We start from the raw sequence: 22302 nt of genomic DNA on the forward strand, positions 1-22302 counted from the left end.
ATATCTATAACTTTTTACTCATTAAAGTGCTTAATTGGTGAAATAGTCTTCCTGATCAGAATTAATCAAAAATTGAGATAGAAGGTAATTAAAAACTAATAAGGTGGCTTGAAATACAGGGATAATGAAACCATTGTGAACTCAGCGTATAAACTGGGTTACTAAGTAATGGCACAAGCTTCCAGGCATGAAGATATATACATGTATACAGATGTTCAATTTTACAAGATTATTTTCATCTGTAGTGGTTTAAAGCTATATGTATCCCAGAAAAATATGTTCTTAAATTTAATCCGTTCCTGTGGTAAGTAGGGACTTTCGATACGGCTATTTCAGTTAAGGTGTGACCCATCTCAATTAGCATGGGTCTTAATCTTCTTTTTGGAGTCTTTTATAAGAGAAAGAAATTCAAACACAGAGAGAAAGCCACAAAAGCAAAAAGCTAAAATCTACAGAAGTTGGAAGAGAAGGAAGAAATCATCAGATGCACATGTGACAGAGAAGCCAAAGATTGTCACAAGCCACTCTTCCGGAGGAAAGCACTGCCACGAGATGCCTAGATTAAGACATTAGTATCAAATGTGTAAGCTAATACATATATTCCCACAGTCTAAGTCAACTCCTTTTCATGATATTTATTGGAGTAACATAAGAAACTAAAACATCTATTAACTACCTTCTTTTAAATCATTCAATAACACTGCAACTATCTGAATAAAGTGAATATATAAAACCCATGTGTTCTGAACATAGCAAGTAGCTGTATAAAATGACAGCTTCCCACTGAACTGAGAGGGATATTTCAGAGCAAAGAACTGAAGTCCAGCTTGGCAAGTAAATGGGCATTTATTAAGGGGCTTGTGTGGGATCCTTATCCTTGGCAGTAGGAGGAGAGTCATCTGCATTTGCCACAAAATGAGAGGGTTCTTTTATAGCACATGTCTATGTGCAGATGGGGAAAGCATGTGAGGGGAGTGTAACTTTTACAGAAAGTAGTGATACAAGATGTACTAATCAGTCATGAGTTCACAACCAGTTTCTGGGTCTTACTTTTTAACTATTTAGGAATGGAATGTTGCTGCAACTAGAAGGGGAAAGAACTGGACAGGTTGGGGGGAAAAATGCAAAGTCATGTAGAGCACAATCTAACCCACCCCAAACTCTTACACTCTTTCTGCCACCTCTTCCATATGAAGCCCTAAGCATATAACAGGGGTTTATAAATGGTGGTCTTGTGATATAAGGCCACAGTCAAAATATCAACAAGACAAGCAAATGATTGCTAGTAATTATAGGAGTTTATGGGCTCTGGAAGTTGCCACCTAGAAAGGTGGCTTTTATCTGTAGTCTTTAGCAATTACTTCAATTTGTCAAAAATAAGGGAAGGATATCCCAGGGAAGCCTGGAGTTGCCAGATGCTGGGACCTATCCACACACCCAACAATCCAGTTGATTGTGGGTTATTGTCACAGTGGTGGGTCAGTCAAGGAAGATGTTATGTGCATCAGGAAGAGAAGCCTAAGACACAAGCACAAATGTTAAGCAGGTACCTGGAAGGCGAAGTCTTCTCCAGTGAGTAAAATAACAGTGGAACCTTCTCCCATAGGCCTTAGGACATTTGCTGAGAGTGGGCAAAATCCGAGCTTACAATACCACACATGATGACCCTCCATAGGAGCAGGCCATAATGCCAATTGTGTTTCTTTATGTTCTACCCACATTACTCTGGCAATTATTGCTCCTGTTGATATGCCTTTCTTGCAGTCAACATATTTTCTAATTATCTTCTAGTAACCTAGGAGTCATATGAAAATTTACAGCTGTTTAACTGTGGTAGAAAAAGGTTGTTATTTTTCTCTATTACTTTACCTGGAATATTACGGGTCTTACCTGACGAGGTGATGCCCAAGAATTTTACTGCTACTCCAAGTCTTTGAATCATATTGGGATTAACTTCCCATCCTCTGGCTTTTAACCCATCAAGCACAATAGTCAAAGCTGTTTCTAAGACTTCAAAAGACTCAGAGGCTGACATAATTCCATCAATGTAATGAAATAAGTTAACAACTGATAGCAAGACAATTGTTGAAAAATACTGGGCCACTATCTCATGGCAGCTGGTGGGACTATGTAAATACCCTTAAGGTGAAATGGTGAAGATCTATCACTGACCTCCCCATGTGAAAGCAAATTATCTTGGGACTATGAGTCTAAAGGAATGCTGGCAATAGCATTTGCAAGATCTAATACCACATGCACAGTTCCCAGCTTAGCTGCTAGCTGATAAAGTAACTCAGCTATATTGGGAACTGCTGCATGTACTGGTGGACCATCTTACTCTTGTGGTAGAGTTACTGTAGCCATCTGCCATGACCCATTGCCCTTGATATTTTTCAGGATCCCCATATGTTAAAGTGCCTTCTGCTCCAATATATTCTAGTGCCCACATTCTTTACTAATTACAGGGAGTCCAATAAATTGCAAACTCCCAGCAGAAAGCTTCAACATGTGGGCAACCATGGCCTTCCCATTGGGGGTGGGGAGAAGTCCACCTGACCAGATCCTTCTCTTGGAGGACCATAGGCACTACAGTAATCTCATCATCAAACACTGGAACTTTGGTAAGCTGTTATTTGGGTTTTAGTGCTTCCCACAAGCCAACTAAGACCACATTTGGTTTTTTATCAATGCTCTTTTGGGTAATGTCTGCTTTCAACAAGTTTGTCCACATTTGTTTGTGGGTTACTCCTGCAGGACTTTTAGCTGTTGGGCATTTGGGTTTCTAGGAGCATGCTCTCCTTTCATTCCTCTTACCTTCTGCCCCTGTAATATTTTCTGCACACTATTTCTGTTTCTGTCAAGGTCACTGAGCTCTGCCATATCCTCTCCTACAGCATATAGCTCATGTGTAAGGTGCTTAGGAGAGCAGCTAGGGTGCCATACCATTCTCTCAGTCCTGAATTTATGAGTTTTTTTCTCATTTCTCTGGTAAACATTGTATGATCAGACCCTGTAAAAGTTTGGTCATAAATGGAATTTCTCATGATTGAAGAGACTATTCTCTTCAATCAGTCTCCACCCAGTGGGTTGGGAAGTTCTGCTGGTGATATCCATATATCTCTACATGCTAGGATAAGCCAATCCATAAGAGAATGGGTGTCAGATATGTGCTGGAAACTAGCGATTTTTTACCTTAAGGCAGGAATGGTGGTGATATTATTCAACTTTTCCATTTCTTCAGCAGTTAGACTAATCCCATCAACCCCACTATCCCACAATCACTCACTTGATCCAGGAGGCAAGGAGCTCACAGGCACGGAAAAAATAGATGGGTTGGGGTAGAATATGCAAAATCATATTTGCCACACTATTTGGACTATTTGATAGTGCTTTGTCACTTGCACAGGAAGATTTGCAATTTTTTCTTTGTCTTTAAGGTATCATGGAAAGTTTAGTCATATTAATAGTTATATATTTATCTCCAAATTAATTCTTTGTTGCTATATCTACTATTTACCTGATATTGTTGAGAGGAACCCAGACTTAAAGAAAAGGATCTACTACTTACTGTGTTACAGTCAACAAGTCACTCAAACATTCTGAACCTGTTTTACCCTTTATTAAAAAAAAAAAAAAATTACTCCACCAATCCAATACATCTTTAAGAAGATTACAGAGATGATTCTCATAGAAAGGTTGTGTAAATGTCAAGGACCAAGTAAAATTGAAATAATTTAACTATATTGACAAATATGCTAAAGAAGATATTAAAGGTCATGGCAGCCTTCAGAATATCCATGAAATAAATCATGGGGAACAGCCTGTTGTTGGATTCTCTGTGGGTTTTTTGTTTTGTTTTACTTGTTTTGTTCTGTTTTGTTTCATTGAGGGGCCGGGGATTAAACCCAGGACCTCGTATGTGGGAAACAGGCACTCAACCATTGAGCCACATCAGCTCCCCTGAGTTTTTTGTTTGTTTGTTTTACTTGTTGTTTTTGTTTTCTTTTAGGAGGCACCGGTAACTGAACCCAGGACCACCCATGTGGGAAGCAGGCACTCAACCGCGTGAGCCACATCTGCTTCTGTGATTTTTATATTAGAAGTGAGGGTGTAGGATCTATAGAAAGTAGAGGGTGTTTTAAATGCACATGACAAGAGAGTGGGCATAAAACCCCACTGGTTGTACAGAGGATACTTCCAGCTCTGACCCACCTCGTCTTGGATTGTGGTGAGTATAGAAGAGTTGGGAGTAGAAGGGCACTGTCAGTGTTCTCACAGACTGGCAAAGGCCTCCACTGTGTGAGAAGGAAGGAGCAGAGGTTCCACCTCTAACTCTCTGAATGCACATTAGCTTGAACTCTTAGCCATTTGGGAACACTTAGCCAGAGGGAAGAAACTGTTTAAAGTCTGAGGATAAAGAATTTCATGTTGACAGTTTAACAGCTCTGATATGCTGACTAAATCCCTCCAGCAATAGTACATAAACAAGTAATACAAACACAGGGGAACACTGAATTATCCTTTGCTACTTTATAAATCATGTAAACTTAATAGGATTAGAAAGTTAATTTGGAAGAATCTGTAAAAAATTATTTGGAATTGAAGTAGAAGGAGGGAAAATCTATATTTGATGATTAAACACAAAAACAACTGACATTTAGTTCATTAGGAAATAATTATTGCACAAATAACCTCTGTTCAGTGTCCTCTGAAAACTTTAAAGTCACAAAATTAATAGAAGTGGTTTAAATTCTATGTGTCTATCAAGTGCCTCACAATATTTAGAAGTGGGCCATTGCATAAGAAGAGAAACTAAAATTGATGGGACAAAATAATATGGAAATAGAATGGGAGCACTATAGTTGGGGCCAAACACTCTTTTGTTAAGATGAATGGTCATATATATGGACTTGGTTTGCTCAATTCATTCACTTTGGACTCAGGGTGCAGAAAAACATCTGCACAGTGATATGACAAATATCAAGAACACCCAGAGTTTGCTTATTAACTTGCACACAAAGATAACTGGAAAGAGAACATCTCCAACATTCCTCCCCTGGCTTGCTCTTTGACGTATGTAACAAGACAACAAATTACTCACTAGATTATAATTAAAGCAGGGTAGAAGGTTACCAAATAATTTTTATCTTATACTGATGTTTGAAGACTAACATTCACCAAGAAAGCAGTAATTCACAATGAATTTGGAAGTACCCAATATCTTCAGGGATATAATTACAGTTTCAAGACAAAAAATTACAGTTTATTCTAAATTAAAATAGTAAACATCTCCTAGTTAACACTATATTGAAGGGTGGGTGGGAGAGACAGATGAGGAAGAGCTTGCAGCACTAATACTAATAGTATTTCTGAATATTAGTTTCAGGAAACTGGATATCAAGGGAAAGCTTAAATGAAGAAAATTCTTTTATTTATAAAAGGAAATATGGAGGTATACTTTTTATCTTCCCAAAATCTTCTAACAGTAAAGAGTATCAGAAAGGGTTTAGAGGAATCTTGGCCATTTCTTTTCAATCCCATTCCCTCCCTTTGGAACATTCTGAGATAGAGGACATTCAAATGAGGATTAATTTGTGAGGTTGAGAGTGATTTGAAGCACTCTGAGCTATCTTACTCTCCATTTTTCCAATATTCTGAGAATTAAAAAGAATGGCATTAGGTGGTATGACTATTACACCAAATTATTACAACTAAAGGAGAAATCAGAAATGTTTTATGTAGAATCTATAATTATGTAGGCTGGGAGTGCTGCTCAAACAGAGAGCTCCTCAGGAGGGGCATATCATGTTTAGAAAATTGCAAGCATTCAGTATAGCTGTCCTATAAATTCCATGATGGGAAATGTCTGTGCTAAGATAACACTGAATTTTCAGATCTTTCCATGAGATTTAGATTTTATTCTCTGTGCAATGACAACTCCGTTAAAATGTTTTTTGAGCCAATTTGTGATGGGATCAGATTCCGTCATTGTAATTTGCATTTTTGCAGCTCTAGAGATTGTGTACTACAATGAAGTGACAGATGCAGGGACATTGTATATTTTTTCATAACATAAAATTGTGGGGGACAAGTATAAACTATAACATAAACTGTAGTCCATGGTTAGTAGCAGTGCTTCAGTATAGGTTCATCAATTTTAACAAATTAGCACACTAATGAAGGATGTTGTTAATGTGGGAAAGTGTAAGAGAGTGAGGGAGTGGTGCATATAGGAATCCCTAATATTTTTTATGTAACATTTATGTAATCTAAAGCTTTTTTTAAATAAAAATAATTATATAAAAAAAGAAGACCATCAGATCACTGAGACAATCTAGGATGTACACAAATTAGGACTCGGCATCAAGACTGCAAAAGTGAGTTGCAAAAGATGGAGCTAGAGGAATCGAAGGTATTTCTCATATAGTTGTTCTAACGACTGGGCGTGGATGATAGGCCTATTTACCAACTTGGGCTCCCGACACCATCACATGTTTTTGTGACAGTTATGTTAATTTTGGCTTTGAACTTGACAAGTTTCTAATGACCCTAGGATATTCAGCTGAGCGGCCTATATGAAGTCTAGAGTCAAGCAGTATGTTTTGAGCAAAATACATAGGTATTTGATGTTCTGTACAGTGAAAATCCTTTCCTAACAGATTACCAAAAAGTATATTAAATTTTTAAAAACTGCCTGCTGCAGAAGCATAATTTAAGTTCTGCCAATCACTTACACTCATGAGAGACCATGAACCAGAATTGTTTTTTCCAAGAAAAAGCTAGAAATGGAGCATCTTTTCTGCTAAGGCAGATAACAGCAAAGGCAGTGAGATCTGGTGTCAGTATCTGTCCTTACAGTTCTCTGGTTGAAAGTCTACAGATCAATTCAGAGGCACAGCAATCTTGGCAAACAAGGTGCTGACATTTATTTTTGAAAGCTCAGCTTAGTGTTTGCCAACCTTCTCAAGGATTCTTTGAACTACATATATGCCTCAACAAATGGATAAACCAGCTTGAAGGAATCTGGTGGCAATCATAATGAACTTTGACCAGTACAAAGTATTCCCTGTACTCCTGGGCACTGATAAAATTGACCAAGGAAAGAGTATAGGAAATCAAAGGAAGAATTCTGAAGATAGGTCCCTGAGGGACCATAATACATATAGGGCATCCTATAAATAAAGGAGGCTGCAAAAGAGACCAAGGAAATACAAGTGACTCGAAAAGTAAGGGAGTAACCAAGAGAGATGACTGTCAAGGAAAAATAACTTTCAAGATGGAATCATCACCAGGGGCAATAAGTAAGATAGGAAAAGAAAGGATCCACTTAGTGTGGCAACAAGGTATTATTGGTGACCTTAGCAAGAACAATATACATGGCATTTTTAGGTGTCATTCCAGATGGAAGCATGTTGAAAGTATTGTTTTCCTCCTACTGGATTGTTCTTTCCCATTAAATAGTCTAAAGTGATGCTGAGAGTGTCACAATAGTCCAGAAAATGTGTCCAATCCATCAAACAGACAGGATATTTGAAATAAGATTATTGTCTACTATTTTCACTCACACCTTTTTAATAATTTAATGGCCATTGGTAAGTATTTATTGAATGGCCATATATACAAAGCACATTTCACATGTCTGAAGAATAGATTTATGGCAAGGTTTATGCTTTCAAGGAGTTTACAATCTACAGGAAAAACAACCAACCAAGGTCTATATCAGTGGTCAGAATAGGAATGTGGGTCTTTAGGGAAGAAGACTCACTATGTGGTCTGAGGTGATGATACGGAGGGGGGAAAATGTGACTGGACTATGATGAAAGGTTAACTATAGTTAAAGGAGAACCAGAAGAGGCGTTTCAGTCAGTGAGAAGGAAATGCTTATGGGCCAAGGGAAGATATATTCACACTGTTATCTGTGGAACCTTGACTGCATTAGTTGACTGAGAAATAGGAGATAAGATTGAACAGGGAGAGTAGCCAGACTTGGGAGACCCTCAGTTCAGGATTTGTTCTTTACTGCACTTAAGAGCCATTGAAGTTGTAGCATGTGTGCCATTCTAGAAAGTTAAGATACAGTCGTGGTAGATAGACACAGGCTGGATAAGGAGACCAACTAGGAGAAAATTACCATGAGACTTCAGTTATAAACATGACAGAGATAAGACCACAAAAGTTGGGTGCAAAAAACTATCAGATAAGAATCATCAGGATTGGTGTCCACCACAAGAATATTCAAAGATGACCATAGCTCTGCAGGCCAAGGCAGAGGTGGAGAAAATAAACCTATTGACACATGCAGGACATCAAAAGAAAATTGTTTTACAACTGGTGATGCAACTAGAAAAAGACCCTGAATAAAAGGGGGAAATGGTAAAGACAAATGAGTTTATATGGCTATGAGACTTCAAAATGAGTTAGGAGGTCATCAGAGGGGTCACACTTACGCACATCTAAGCAGGAACTCAGAGACAGCCAAAGTAGATACAATCCCAGGTAGTGGTCATGACAGATGACCCTGAAGTTTGGTGCCTTGCCAGTGGGCCCTATTTTTGGAATTTGTGCTCCTGAGTATGATGGAGTTGGACTCAGATGTGACCTCTCTATACATGCCTCTTCTGTCACTTTTACTGAATCTGTGGTTGGCACTGGGGTTGGTGTATGCTCAGGAGACTTGAATCTCTGGACTGTCTATGTGCCAGCAGGGTCCTCAGCCTCAGCAGAGTTGCAAAACCTACTCTCCAGTTCGATGGACTTATCCAGGTCAGCTGACAGGGAGGAGAGGATGGTCAACCACCACAGCAGGGAACCAAGAGCGTCTACAGCTGCAAGCAAGAGAATTCCATCCATCAGTCATGTGGGATCTAAGCCACCTCTCAGTTTAGAGGTGGAGTGGACATCACCATACCAGGGTCCTCGGGATGGAGGAATAAAATATGGATTAGAGTGGACTTACTGTTATTCTGCTATAGAATTATTGTGGCTTTAGCAATGGAAGAAATTGTATCATTGATGTGGAGACAGTGGCCATGGGAGCTGCTGAGGGCAGGGAGAGGGAAGCAGAGGTGTGATATGGGGACATTTTCAGGACTTGGAGTTGCCCTGGATGATATTGCAGGGACAGATGCAGGACTTTATATATCCTGCCATAGCCCACTGAATGGACTGGGAAAGAGTGTAGACTACAATGTAAACTATAATCCATGCTGTGTAGCAGTGCTCCAAAATGTATTCACCAAATGCAATGAATGTGCCACACGAATGAAAGAGGTTGCCGATATGGGAGGAGTGGGGGGATGGGGAGTGGAAGGATATGGGAACCTCTTATTTTTTTTAATGTAACATTTTGTGTGATCTATGTATCTTTTTTTTAAAAAGATAATTTTTTAAAAATATCCAACAAGGAGCCATGGGACTTCAAGTTTGAGATGTCACAGGAGATGTGGTGGACAATACAGGCAGATGCAACAGCAGAAGGCATGAAAACAAAAAGTGTATCTCAGAGAAAAAGATCAGAAAATGTCCAAAAATTGGGGGTAAAAGAAAGCTTTCTTTCAAGAATGTCCTTGAAAGCTTTTTAACATAAACTCCCGTTAACATTTAGTCTTCATAATTCCCATGCCTCAGTTTGAACTTGAGCACCATTACCTGGACTAGTCCTCCCTGATATGAGCTGTCTGACATAAAGTGCTACCCAATACCCCCACCACAGCACACTGCCTACACATAATAAGTTAATGATAATGTTAGTTATTCTTTTTACTGTCCATATTCTTTCATGTAGAAATTTTAAAAATTAAAAAATCAAAGAGCTGCTAAAATATTTCACCAACAGAAGACAAAGCTGCTTTATTGTGACAAAGGATACCTCACAATGGGAACATGACACCACAAGACAAAGCAGCATGGTGAGATTCCTTCTCTCTGAGCTCTTATTCAGACTTTACAGTTCATATGTCAGGTGTTCATGCATTGTTGTTCTAGTTTGCATTGTTGCTGAAAGCAGATACTATAAAATGCTTTAACTATGGGGGTTTATTAGCTTAAACGCTTACAGTTTTGAAGCCATGAAAATGTGCAAATCTAGGCATCATTCAGACAATGCTTTCTTCCTGAAAATTTTGTATTTACGTATGTTCTCTATTGGTGAGCCTGGATCCTCTGTCACATGGCAAGGCACATGGTAGCATCTGCTGGTCTTTCCCTTCTCTCCCAGGATTCCTTGCTTTCAGTCCCTTGTTCCCATGGTTTTCGCTTTATCTGAATTTCATTTGCTTATAAAGGACTGCAGTAAGAGTATTAAGACCCATCCTGAATGAGAAGCGTCACATCTTAACTTACGATCCTACTCATCAAAAGATCCTACTTAGAAAAGGTCCATACTAACAAACATGGATTAATTTTCAGAACAAACTTTGCTGGGGTATATACAACTTCAATCCATCAGTTTTCTTATACATCACCTCTAATATTGTCTTGAACTGTTACTCCTAGATAGTATTTCAAGGACTTTTGTTTTGCATTGCAAAAACTGAGTTATTCTATATTTTTAATACCCCAGTACCTAACATAGTGATGTGGGCTATGGGTGGGAAGCTCTTTGTCTCTTCAGAGATAACCTAAGCTCTCTAACTTGTGAGTGTGACGGTAAAAGGCGGCAGTCCTGCCCTTGGTAACAATGGCAACGACTTCAGTCCCAGGAAACAGTTTAACAATGCAAAGTCTATAAACTTTAAGTATTTAGGGAAATGCAAACCAAATATGCTAAAAGCTTATCTAAAATGTATGAAGTCTATGCTAAAAGCTTACCTAAAATGTGAAAAATATACATGCTAATTAAAGCCTATTAAGAATTGAAACAAAGGGACCATTTGGCCTTTCCTCTCTGTATAAAAAGGATTCAAAAATCTTATTCGGGGTTCGGGACTGGAACAGAAAGCTCCTGAGTCTGGCCAGCCATCAATAAACTATTTTTCCTTCTCAAAATCATTCCTGAGTCCTGGCCTCTCTATGCGCAAATAATTGAACCTCTCTCAAATTCTACAACTATAGTACAAAACATGGAGTAGGAGGCAACAAATAAATTAATTTACTTAATCTTTTGCCAGTTTAATGCTGCAGTTGACGAGTCACCTATTTCTATGGAGTAGTCAGATTTCATTATGTCTATCACACCTAGGCAAAAATTATGAGGAAAACTAAGACAAGAAAAGTAGTCAGGCTAAAAGTGATGATGGAAATAGTCTCCTCACTTGGAATAGGTAATAAGCGTTAATGCAAAGAACCAGAACTAAAATGGTGGTGACCCAGCAAACAGAAATCCCAAAAAGAATATAGAATTGATTTCCTAAATACTTATCAAAGAGATAAGCTCTATTTTGAGTGTTAATTCAACATAAATTTAAAATGTAAACATATAATACCTGAAAGTGGTCAAGTTATAGTGCAATTGTTACACATGCTCTAGAACCTTGACATTAGCATATTTAGTATGTTAAGTTTTGATGATCAAAGAAAGCTGTGGAGGTCCAGAACAAGTAGTGTTTTCAATGTAGCTGAAGCATGAATTTGAATTCTAAGCCATGAGAGTCAAAGTGAAGGACAAGTTACTCAGGCCTTGAATGAGCCTTACTGCCTACCTAGCAACCTTACTTCCATTCAACTTTGTTGCTGTCTGCACATCACTAAAGACACTACCATTCCTGTGAAATAGCCATAAAATTTTATTCCCCACAAAACATCTTGCAAAGGGAAAATTATATTGCTTTTTAGTTTGGCAATTGCTGAAAAACATTAAAAGTTCTAATTAATTAGTTTACTGATAAAAATTCATTTTATGTAAAGAAAGAGATAATAACAATGGATATTATTTTATTGCATAGGACCAACTAGTCCACCTTCTGGGCAAATAAGAAACAAGAATGTCCTAGCCAGTGTCACAATTAAGCATTAAATGAGAAGTAAATCATAGAGTCTGAAATAATTCACTAAATATTTTCAGTTATTTCCCTGCCTTTTTGGGGGAGGGAAAATTATATAGTAGACTTATAAAACTGGAGCATTTGTAACACCTTCAATATACAATGGACATTGCTTGCAGAAGTGCAACTCTATGGGAGCTTCCGCCACACACACAGGGAGAGAAAGGAAAGAGGAGTGAAGAGCCACAACAATCCCCACTGGCACAAAAACTCAACACTTCAATAATTATCTCTTTCCCCTTCCCAGTTTTTCAGATATATAAGGGGAATGAGAGGGTCAGGTGGTTTAGTACTTTGTAAGGGAACCTATAGTCTTGATTGATAATAGAATCCTTAAAGTCTCTTTGTTACATTTCCAGAGCTGTAAAAATAGTTGGCTTAATTCTCTACTTATATAAGAATTATCTTCTTATATTAATAGTCAATATTTTCCCTCACATTCCTCAGGAAGTCCAAAATTTTACTCCCCTCTTTGAGGCATTTCTTCACTTCCTAAATGCCATGTCCTTTGATTACATGTAAAATTTTACTCAAAATTTGTAAAAATATATTTTAAAAACACAGCATAGCAGAGTGGGTATAGCTCAGTGGTTGAGCACCTGCTTCATATGTACAAGGTCCCAGGTTCAATCCCCAGGACCTCCTATAAAAAAATAAAAAGCGTAAGTTATTAAAATTATGAAACATATCTTTACAGGCATAAGTTTTCTATTGCTGTATAACAAATTATTCCAAAATTAGCACCACAAAACAATACACACTTATTATCAGACAGTTACAACAGGCATGGCTTAATTTTTTCAATGTCTCCCAAGGTGGAAACCAAGGTGACAACTGCTCTGTATTCCCCTCTGGAACTTTGAATTCTCTTTCAAGCACTCGTGGTTGTCGGCAGAATCCAGTTCCCTGATTTTGTAGCACAGAATCTTCATCTTTTGCTTAATTGTGTCAAAGGGCTATACTTGGGTCCTGGAGGCTGCCCACAGTTCCTTGTTGTGTGGCCCACTCTTTCACCCTTTCACATTTTGAATCTCCTGACTTCTAATCATCCTACAATGCTAATATAGAGTCTATATAAGGAAACATGCTCTGAGAGTGAACCTGCCATCACCATTTATTTACCATATAATAGAACCTATCATGGGCATGGATATTCCATCATCTTCTCAGTGTCCATCCACATTTAACTGTAAAGGATACAAGACATGTACACCAGGGTGCGGAACACTTGGGAGCCCTCTTAGAATTTTGCCTCAAACACCATGACAATGCAATTCATACCCGTAATCTGTGAGGCGAGATCTGATAATGTATTAATGCATGAAACTGATAGCAATTAGATTGACAAACCTGTCTTTACTTTAAGGGATATCTGGTTTGATGATTATTTTTATGTGCCAACCTGGGTAGTCTATAGTACACAGTTATGCAGCCAAACATAAACCGAGGTGTTTCTGTGAAGGTCTTTTGTATTTATTTGGGGTAGAAGTTTACAGTCACAAGGCCATAAAGCATAAGTTACCTCCCTCACCAAGGTCTGTTGCCACGTGTTGGAGCAAGATGGCTGCCAGCATCTGCAAGGGTTCGGGCTTCCTCTTCCTCTTAGGGCTCCATATATCCATCTTCTTTGCACCTCAGCTGTAGGCTGTCATAGGGCTCATCTCTCTTTCCCAGGCTCATTTCTTTTTCAGCTCAGCTGCTCTGCTCTCTTCACAAGGTCAGCTGTGGACTATCAGACTCATCTTTTCCCCAGAGCTGTAGGATCCTCTGTGCATCTTCTCTGTGTATTTTCTTCTGTGTGAGAGTCTGTTTAATCACCACCAAAGGGATGAGGACTCAACCCTGCATGTGCTAATGATGTGGTCAAATAAAATCCCTAATCTTGATTTAATAAGATAAAAGTGAAACCTCTGAATCTAATACAATTTAATATGCCCAGAGGAACTCCAGTTTAAAACACAATCCAATATCTATTCTTGGAATTCATATACAATATCAAACTACTACAGAAGCCTATAATAATTCACATCTCCACCAGTATACTAGTAGGTGAGTAGTTGTATGAATCAGTCAAAGGGGTATAGATGTGGTTTACATCTGCAACAAGTTGTCTTTATGAAAAGGAGATTATATCAGTAACGTGCATTGCCTACATTCAGTTAGTCACAAGGTCTTACAGGCAAAGCTGAGGTTTCCTAAGAGTTTCCAACCTGCTGATCTACTCTACACATTTTAAACTTTCTAGCCCTCAAAATTGCCTAAGCCAACTCCTTAAAATGAGTCTATGTAGCTCCTTACCCAAAGACTGTTATATTAGACAAGCAGTATGGGGCAAATTGTTTGAATATTTAAGTGTACATCTATATATAAAGCTATTACTGCACAAAAACTATTTGTTAGGTCTATAAGGAAATATTTCCACTGCCTAAGGCAAAGGCTGGCAGATATCAATAAGATTTGGAACAAAGAGACAGGAGTGAAGGGATAGGTGAGAAAATGTATATGTTGTATGAAATGCATTGCTTTGACTCTTTTACTTCTCATGAGACATGAGAGGACAAGGGAAGCAGGTGGACATTCCAGCATGGGCAACACAGCTGCCTTAATAAAAGATTTACTTCAGGAAAACTAACTACACCAGAGGGATTAGGAAGAACTGAAATGCTCATGTTTTCAAATGTCTTTGAGCCATATTCTTAGGAGGGGACAAGAACCCATAGAGAATCTGACAAGGACATTCAAGGATTTACCTCATTATCTGAGAAACTCAGACTGACTTTAAAATATATATTGACTTATTTATTAAAGTTTTTAAAACTTACGTGTCCTTTTCCTTGGTAATATTACACTTGGGAATCAAATCCATACAAATAAAAATATTTCTGTGCAAGCTACAAAGGTAAGAAGTTTATTAGATTCGGTCTTGTTTGGAGAGAGGAAAAAAAAACCTTTAACGTACCTGTTAACTGACACACAACATACTGAATTGATAATCAGACATTCCTATTCTGGAATGTTAAGTAGATATTTTTAAAATAGCACATTATATTAATAAAGAGGGACGTTTTTGATGTATCACTGAATGAAGATAAGGTCCAGAATAATGTGAAAGTTAAGATCTAATTTTTATAAAAGACAAAACAAATTAAAACCACCATTTATTTCATATATAAGACTGTATAAGAGTGGGAGAAATGTTGAGAAATGCACAAAATAGGCTGTCTGCCTCAGGCATCTAGAACTGAAAGGAGTTGCAGAAGCAAGGTTAACTTTTTAACTACAACTAATTTGTTTCATTGTCAAAATGAGCTTTAGTTTTCAATTTATTACCTTGTTACTTTTACAAACAGTAAAGAAATAAAATAAAGATTTAAGTTATATAATATTCATACGTAATTGTGAAATTACTTAAAGGTACTGTGTTTCTTGTTTCAATATTTAAAATAATAAAATTAAAAATACCATCTGACCAAAAAATTGTCCAAATAAGATAAACTGATATCAGCTTCCTCTAAAGCCTTGATAAGATTTCCAAAACTTCTTTGTCCATATTTCATATTACTTAGAGATTTATAGATATGTTTATTTTCTTATTAAGAAACTGAGGTTATCTACGGCAGATATATGAGACAAGATATATGAAAATGTTCACAGATTTTAGAAGAAAACATTTAAAGCTATTAAACATGAGATTATTATAATGTTTTCTGTAATTAACTAATAGTCTTCAGAGGTGGATAGAACAGATATCTACTTGTTGCATCATGAAAAACTTGGCTGGTCTTTGTCCCCAGTTCCTGGGGAAGATACCTCTACATCATTGGAATTTCCTGTGAGAAAAGGAACTTTTGTTCTTCATGGAGGGCCAAGGAGAACATCAGATAGTGACAGAGATGGGCCAGCCAAACCTGCAGTCTTGGGGTGGGGACTGACCACACTAGAAAACCAACTATCTGGGAAGATTCTACTCACCCTGAAGAGCATATTGAGATTACCGAAGAAGAGGGTGGGAGAGTTCCCAGGACAGAATGGGTTACCAGAAGGAGAGCATTCCCAGGCAATACTGTAGCAAGTCAGAAATTCCAGGAATATGTGTGGCTGGGTATAAAATTTCCAAAGATTCTATCAACTCTTGATTGAAAACAAACTGTGCTTTAGGCACCATAGTTGGAAAAAAAGATGACATGGTCTGGAAGCATTACTAAAAAACCCATAAAGTAGCTTTAAAGACAACAGAGACACTGTTGATAAGCATCCATCTATAAAAGGGATAATAGCAGTACTTATTTCTTATAGTGAAGTTTAAATGAGCTGATAAATGTCTGTTACAACTGCTCATAGTTTGTAACTTTTTTTCTTGAATAATATTTGTAGCCTATATTAATTGAAAGTTTTCCTGTCTGCTGGTGTAATGAGAATCTCGACTGGTCTTTGTCCCCAGTTCCCAGAGAAGATGCCTCCACATCGTTGGAATTTCCTGTGAGAAGAGGGATTTTGTTCTTCATGGAAGGTCAAGGAGAACACCAGATAGTTACAGAGTTGGGCTGTTATGCTTTATGGATTTTTTCATTTGTCACCAAACTACCCTATGAGGTGGGTACTATTTTTTATGCTTGTCTTACTATAAAGAAACTAAGTCAAGGAACAGTTATATAATATGGCATCATTCACACAGTTAGTAAGACATAAGGTCCACCTAGAACCAAAGACTACAGCATAGCCACTGCCCCATATTGGCTCCTGGTATGGGTCAAGGACATCTCTTAATTTCCTCTGCCACCCCCACAGTCTCTAGAATAGCCTGACACAAGGCGGTGCTCAAATGACATAGACTGTTATTGATTGGAGCAGAAATACGAGGGACTGTGCCTGATTTTTCTGCTCTGAAGAAGACAGTGCTGAATAAAATACATTCCTTTGGCTCATAGCTTTCTCTGTCCTACCTCATCTGTTCTGCTTCTCTACTCCTCCTACCAAACTTCAACAAATAGTTTGGAAGTTTGAGTTTAGGAAAGACAAAGAGAAAACAGAACTCTGCACTACCTTAGTGTGATTGAGAAAGGAATAAATATGAAATAGCAAAAAAAAAAGAGAAAGTGATTAAAACTTATTTGTAGGAAATAATTAAACTAATGAAATCAACATATCTGAATTTGGTATATTGCAAACAAAGTCCTGTTTTGAAAACTGTTTCAGTGTCCTTGACTAACAGATTCAAAAATGTGGTTTGAGAATAAACTGTTTGGTATGGTTTTAAGACCCCTGATCTCAAGTGTAGAATTGGGCATTACTCAAATATATCTGGCAGTATCTGCTCTGGGTCTTCAAAAAGGGAAGAAGTTCACAAGAATTCACCAGTGCCCCAGCCTGCAGAGAAGACAGAAACAACATGCACAAAGCAGGAAAAGTAAGTAGAAAAATAAACCTTAAAAATATTTTCTTCATTATATATTAATAAATATAAGCCTATATTTATTGTATAGTAAATAAAGTACAACGTTTTTAATGAATAATTTAAATTTCTTGGTCTAAATTAGAACCTATGTACAGTGAAATACAATACACAATTATAATACAATAAACAATGCATCCTAACCTTCAGTGGAACTATTCTATTCCCAAGTACATATCATCTATATTTATTAAGTTTTCTTTCCTTCTGTTATATAAATGCTCATTAATTAGAGTGATAGTTTATGCATCTATCATGGTTAATTTGTAAACCTAATTAGAAATGTTTTTAATCAAGAAATTATCTTCATATTCAAAAAACACAATTTAAATGAGTTATATGATAATGAAAAGATAATGATAGATGGATCTGAATTCTTGGAACAGCCAGATTTGTGACTTTGGGAGAACTACTCAGACAATAAGCCTCAATATTTTTATCTGTAAAATAAGTCTTGAATTCAAATGTTCCTGGTAACATCCCTGAAAGGTTAAAAATCATGGAATGTCCCCAAATAGGCCAAAGGAAGCCTGTCACCTCAGAGGCACCAACACTCAGGACCTACCGCCCTCAGTGCATATTTTCCAAGTCCTCACATATTTATTGCGGCATTGCCCATAGTGAAAAACTTGGAAATTGGAAGGATTTGAAAAATAATGGAAATGAATTTCCATGGAATAAATTTCAATAAAATTGTTTTCATCATATCTGCAGGATGTCAATTCTCTATTTTAAAAAATTACTCTTTACAATACAAACTTTGCTGCCTTGAAATCAGGTTTTAAAGACCTTCTCAAACATTGAAAACACGTATTTATGTCATATTTTGAAGAGCATCTATGATTAAGCTCTCTGAGCTAGACATTCAAACACAACCACAGTTCTCTGGATTTTAAATTATATGTATTCATATGGGATTGTGTGTTTATATTTTCACTTTCTAGCTTTAACCTGTGCATTTTTGGTTCAAATGTACTCTAGAAGGAGTTCCTACATATAAATCAGGCAATAAACAGATATGCGAAAGCAATGTTTCATATTAGTAACACAAACAAAAAGCACAACAGAAGTGGTGGGAAGGGAAATATCAAAGAAAGAGGCAAGCAGGAAAACAGGGAGACAAAGAAAAGTTTTCCTAGGCAGAAGGCAAATAGCACCTATCATAAATTTATACTTTTTTGGCCTATGCAAAAAATTGAGCAGGAGGGGAGTAGATTTTACGTGAATATACACTTAACCTTTCTTTAAAAGTCAATGAAATAACACTGACATAAAACTTCATGAAGAAACCAGAAGTTTGGGTAAATAACCTATTTCAGGACAGTATTAGAATACATCATGAATACATGTCCTTGGAGAAAGAAGACATGTAAAAATGACCTAGAAAAATATATTTATCTCAGTGTCTCCTTATACCTAATAAGGTTTCTATTCCCTTAATTTATTGCCTGATAGGTTGTTTGGGGGGGAAAAAAAGGATTTTTATTCTTTTCACAACCAAAGATTTTTCATATCTGTATAGTAGTTGTTCTTACTGAATATGAGGCTAAATATTGAACAACACACAAAGGTGAAAAGGTATGATCCCCGTCTTCGAGATTAGAAGACTACTAAGATTATCTTGTGTTCGATTTTCCAGGTGATAAAATGCCAAGCAGAGGTTCCTTGGGAGCTACAAAGCCTTTCCACTGAGGAGGCGGAGGTAGCACCCACCACGGACAATGAAGTTCATAGTAAAGTGAAACTTCTGCTGCTGCTATTAAATTTTAGGTTTATGAAAATCAGAGAATATTAGAAAGAGGCCATTAAAAGGGGCTTTTTATATAAATTATGGTAATTAGGATGATAGAATTACATGAGTTGTTGAAAGATATAAAAGACATATATCGTTATTTTTTTTAATGATCAAAGTACTCCCAGTAAAATCTCAGTAAAATATTTTTTAAAATTTGTTTGTATAGAAATACAGTGCAAATGATATATATCAAGATTCAAAATCAATTAGCAGTTGATGGTAGACTATAAAGGGCTATTTTCTTGTGCAATTTCTACTTCTATAGTGAGCATGCATTCTTAAGCATCATATAAGATATGTTATAGAAACAATTATTTTGTAGATTATTCTCGATCATCTAATTCAGGAGAGGAAAGTACTGAACGATTTAGACTGATTAATCTCAGGGGTAATCTTAATGTTGTTTTTTTTTTGGCAACAGTAGGTATTAGCAAATACTTGGAAAATTTTTAGGAGCCTGACTTCAGGGAATCGGACACGTTAATTGGGCGGAGTCCGCTTCTCTGCCATCATCAGCTGTAAGGCAGCTGGAGCAGCCAGGATCATTGGGGTGGATATCAACAAAGGCAATTGGCAACCACAGAGTCGGGGGTCACTGAGGGCATCAGTCCTCAGGACTTCAAGAAACCCATCCATGAGGTGCTGAAGGAGAGGGGGCTGGGGGAGGACATGCATGGGAGGGACTTGTCGTTTGAAGCCATTGGTCAGATAGAGACTGTGGTACATACATCGTACATGACATACTTTGATTCCTGCTTCTTTAATCAAGAGTATGAATTTAAACAGCAGAATATAAATATTATGTATAAGGACAATTTTTAAATTATGAATTGCAACATTCTATCTCCTGTTTCTTACCTACGATTATTTTATTCATTATTATAAGGAAACTTTCATTCTTCGACTAAGCAAACACATCTCAAGTAATAGTTCCCCTTTAGAAATTGTTTCATATTAAGCCTTAAATTTATCTTAGTTACTCGTGATAAAAATACTACAAACTGAAGGAAATATAAATACAAATTCTCTACTCAAATTTATAACATTTGAATTTCCTCACATTCTTAACAAAAAATGTTTTAAGAAATTTTTCTATGGTTAACCAATTCAGATTTGTTTTCACATGTCATACTTTGAACAAAAAATAATAATATCCAATGTTAGGTAAAAAAAATCATTCCTTTAGTAAAAATATGCACTAAAGAATCTAGATATCCCCACATCAGACAGAACAGTGCCTGGCACTTACTAGGTACCCAATAACTGTGTGGGACTCAAACCTACAAAGGATGAGAGTTTATTCTACCAAACAAAATAAGCGATATGTATTTCATTGTATTACAAGCATGTAACATAGCATTTAAAGACCATACATATCTCATTACAAGCATAAAATAATATTATATACCATTACATGCATGAAAAACACATAGCATAGTGCATTCTGGCTAATAGTAAGCACTCAATAAATGTTAACTGGTATTATAGTAAAATGCTATTTACATCAAGTGCTTATAACATCTCTAGAATATTCAAGAAATTCCTTTCAAATGAATATATCTTTTATATATTCATAAAATATAGGTAACGTATCTCTAGCTACATTCTTCCTAACCAGAATTCTCTCAAGCCTGAACAAGAAAATACCCATAATTCATTCAATCCCCATTGCTGGGTTCAAGCAGCCATAGCATTATTACAGACCATCACATGCATTTAAAATACTTAGCATAGTGCCACCTGGTAAGTGGTAAGGGCTTAGTTAATTTTAGATGGTGTAAAAACAAAACACTATTTACAATCTTGAACTACTTATATCATCTTTGGAATGTCCATATTACTTTCAAATAAATAAAGGTATCATCAGTTGGGAACAGTAACATATCTCCGACTACATCCCACCTAACCAGAATTCTCTAGAACCTACTGACAAGGTCCCCAGATCAAGCAACCCCCATTGTTGATATTTCCCAATAAGCTCAAACAGCATTAGTGCTATGCAGCAGCACCCTTAGAGTAATGAACGTTGCATCCTTGATCTGGGACAATATGCCACAAACAACTGAAAATTCAGGGGAATCTGACATTTTGCAATATGACAGTACTTCTCCTTATTTTTTGTATATCTTTCTCCCATTTTCTTCACAGACAACAATGTCACTCTATGTTATAATACCAAATGTCTGATATCCCCATGTACTATGGATACCTGGTCTTCCAAACTTTATACTCAAAACCCAAAAAAGAAGAGTGGGTGTGGCTCAGGCAGTTGAAGCTTACTTCCCACTTGGGAGAACCCTGGTTTGGTTCCTGGTGTCTTCTAAGAAGGGGAGGGAAGGGGAGGGGAGGGGGAGGGGAGGGTAGAGGAGGGGAGGGGAGGGGAGGGGAAGGGAGGGAAGGGGAGGGGAGGAAAGAAGCAAAACAAAAGGAGGGAAAAAAGATTGCAGGACTTCTGGGGAGAAGGTGGATTAGGAAGTTACAGGACTCACTTTTCTCTCAGAAAAACAGTTGGTGGACAGGCAGAAACTGTCCATAACAACTGCTCTAGGACTTCGGAGATAATGGGAATGCTGTGGCACATCCAGGAAAGAACAGGACAAAGAGATGGAGAAACTTCTGTAGGAGACTCTGAGTAACTAGCTCCTGCCGCTCCTAGTGCCCGTCTCCCACCCTTGGAGCAAGCAGCTTGGAGTGGGTCTTGTCCCAGTCTGCAGATTGAGGACCACAGAAATCTACTTCCCGAAGAATAGGGAGGGACGAGCCCTAGTACTGATCCTGCTTTTGGCTAGCAAATGTAGACTGTTGGTTCCGGCGGTTTCAACACAATCCAGCCAAGCACTGATAATGCCATTGTTTCGACCTGCATCAGGAGGCGCTAAGAACTAAACATACCCTGCCTTCTGTGGGCTGCCTGGAATAGTTGCTGAACAGTGCCATCTGCTGGGCGGATCAGGAACATGCAGCCTTAGGAAGCAGAATTAAAGGCTTTTGAGTGTCTTACAGTGACCCTCTACCCAGGTCCCATTAAGACTGTTTTGCAATCTCTTGAGGGTCCCTGGCCATGTTTTTTGTTG

The sequence above is a fragment of the Dasypus novemcinctus genome, chromosome 1, assembly GCF_030445035.2.
Source record: "Dasypus novemcinctus isolate mDasNov1 chromosome 1, mDasNov1.1.hap2, whole genome shotgun sequence".
In the NCBI taxonomy this organism is placed as follows: domain Eukaryota; kingdom Metazoa; phylum Chordata; class Mammalia; order Cingulata; family Dasypodidae; genus Dasypus; species Dasypus novemcinctus.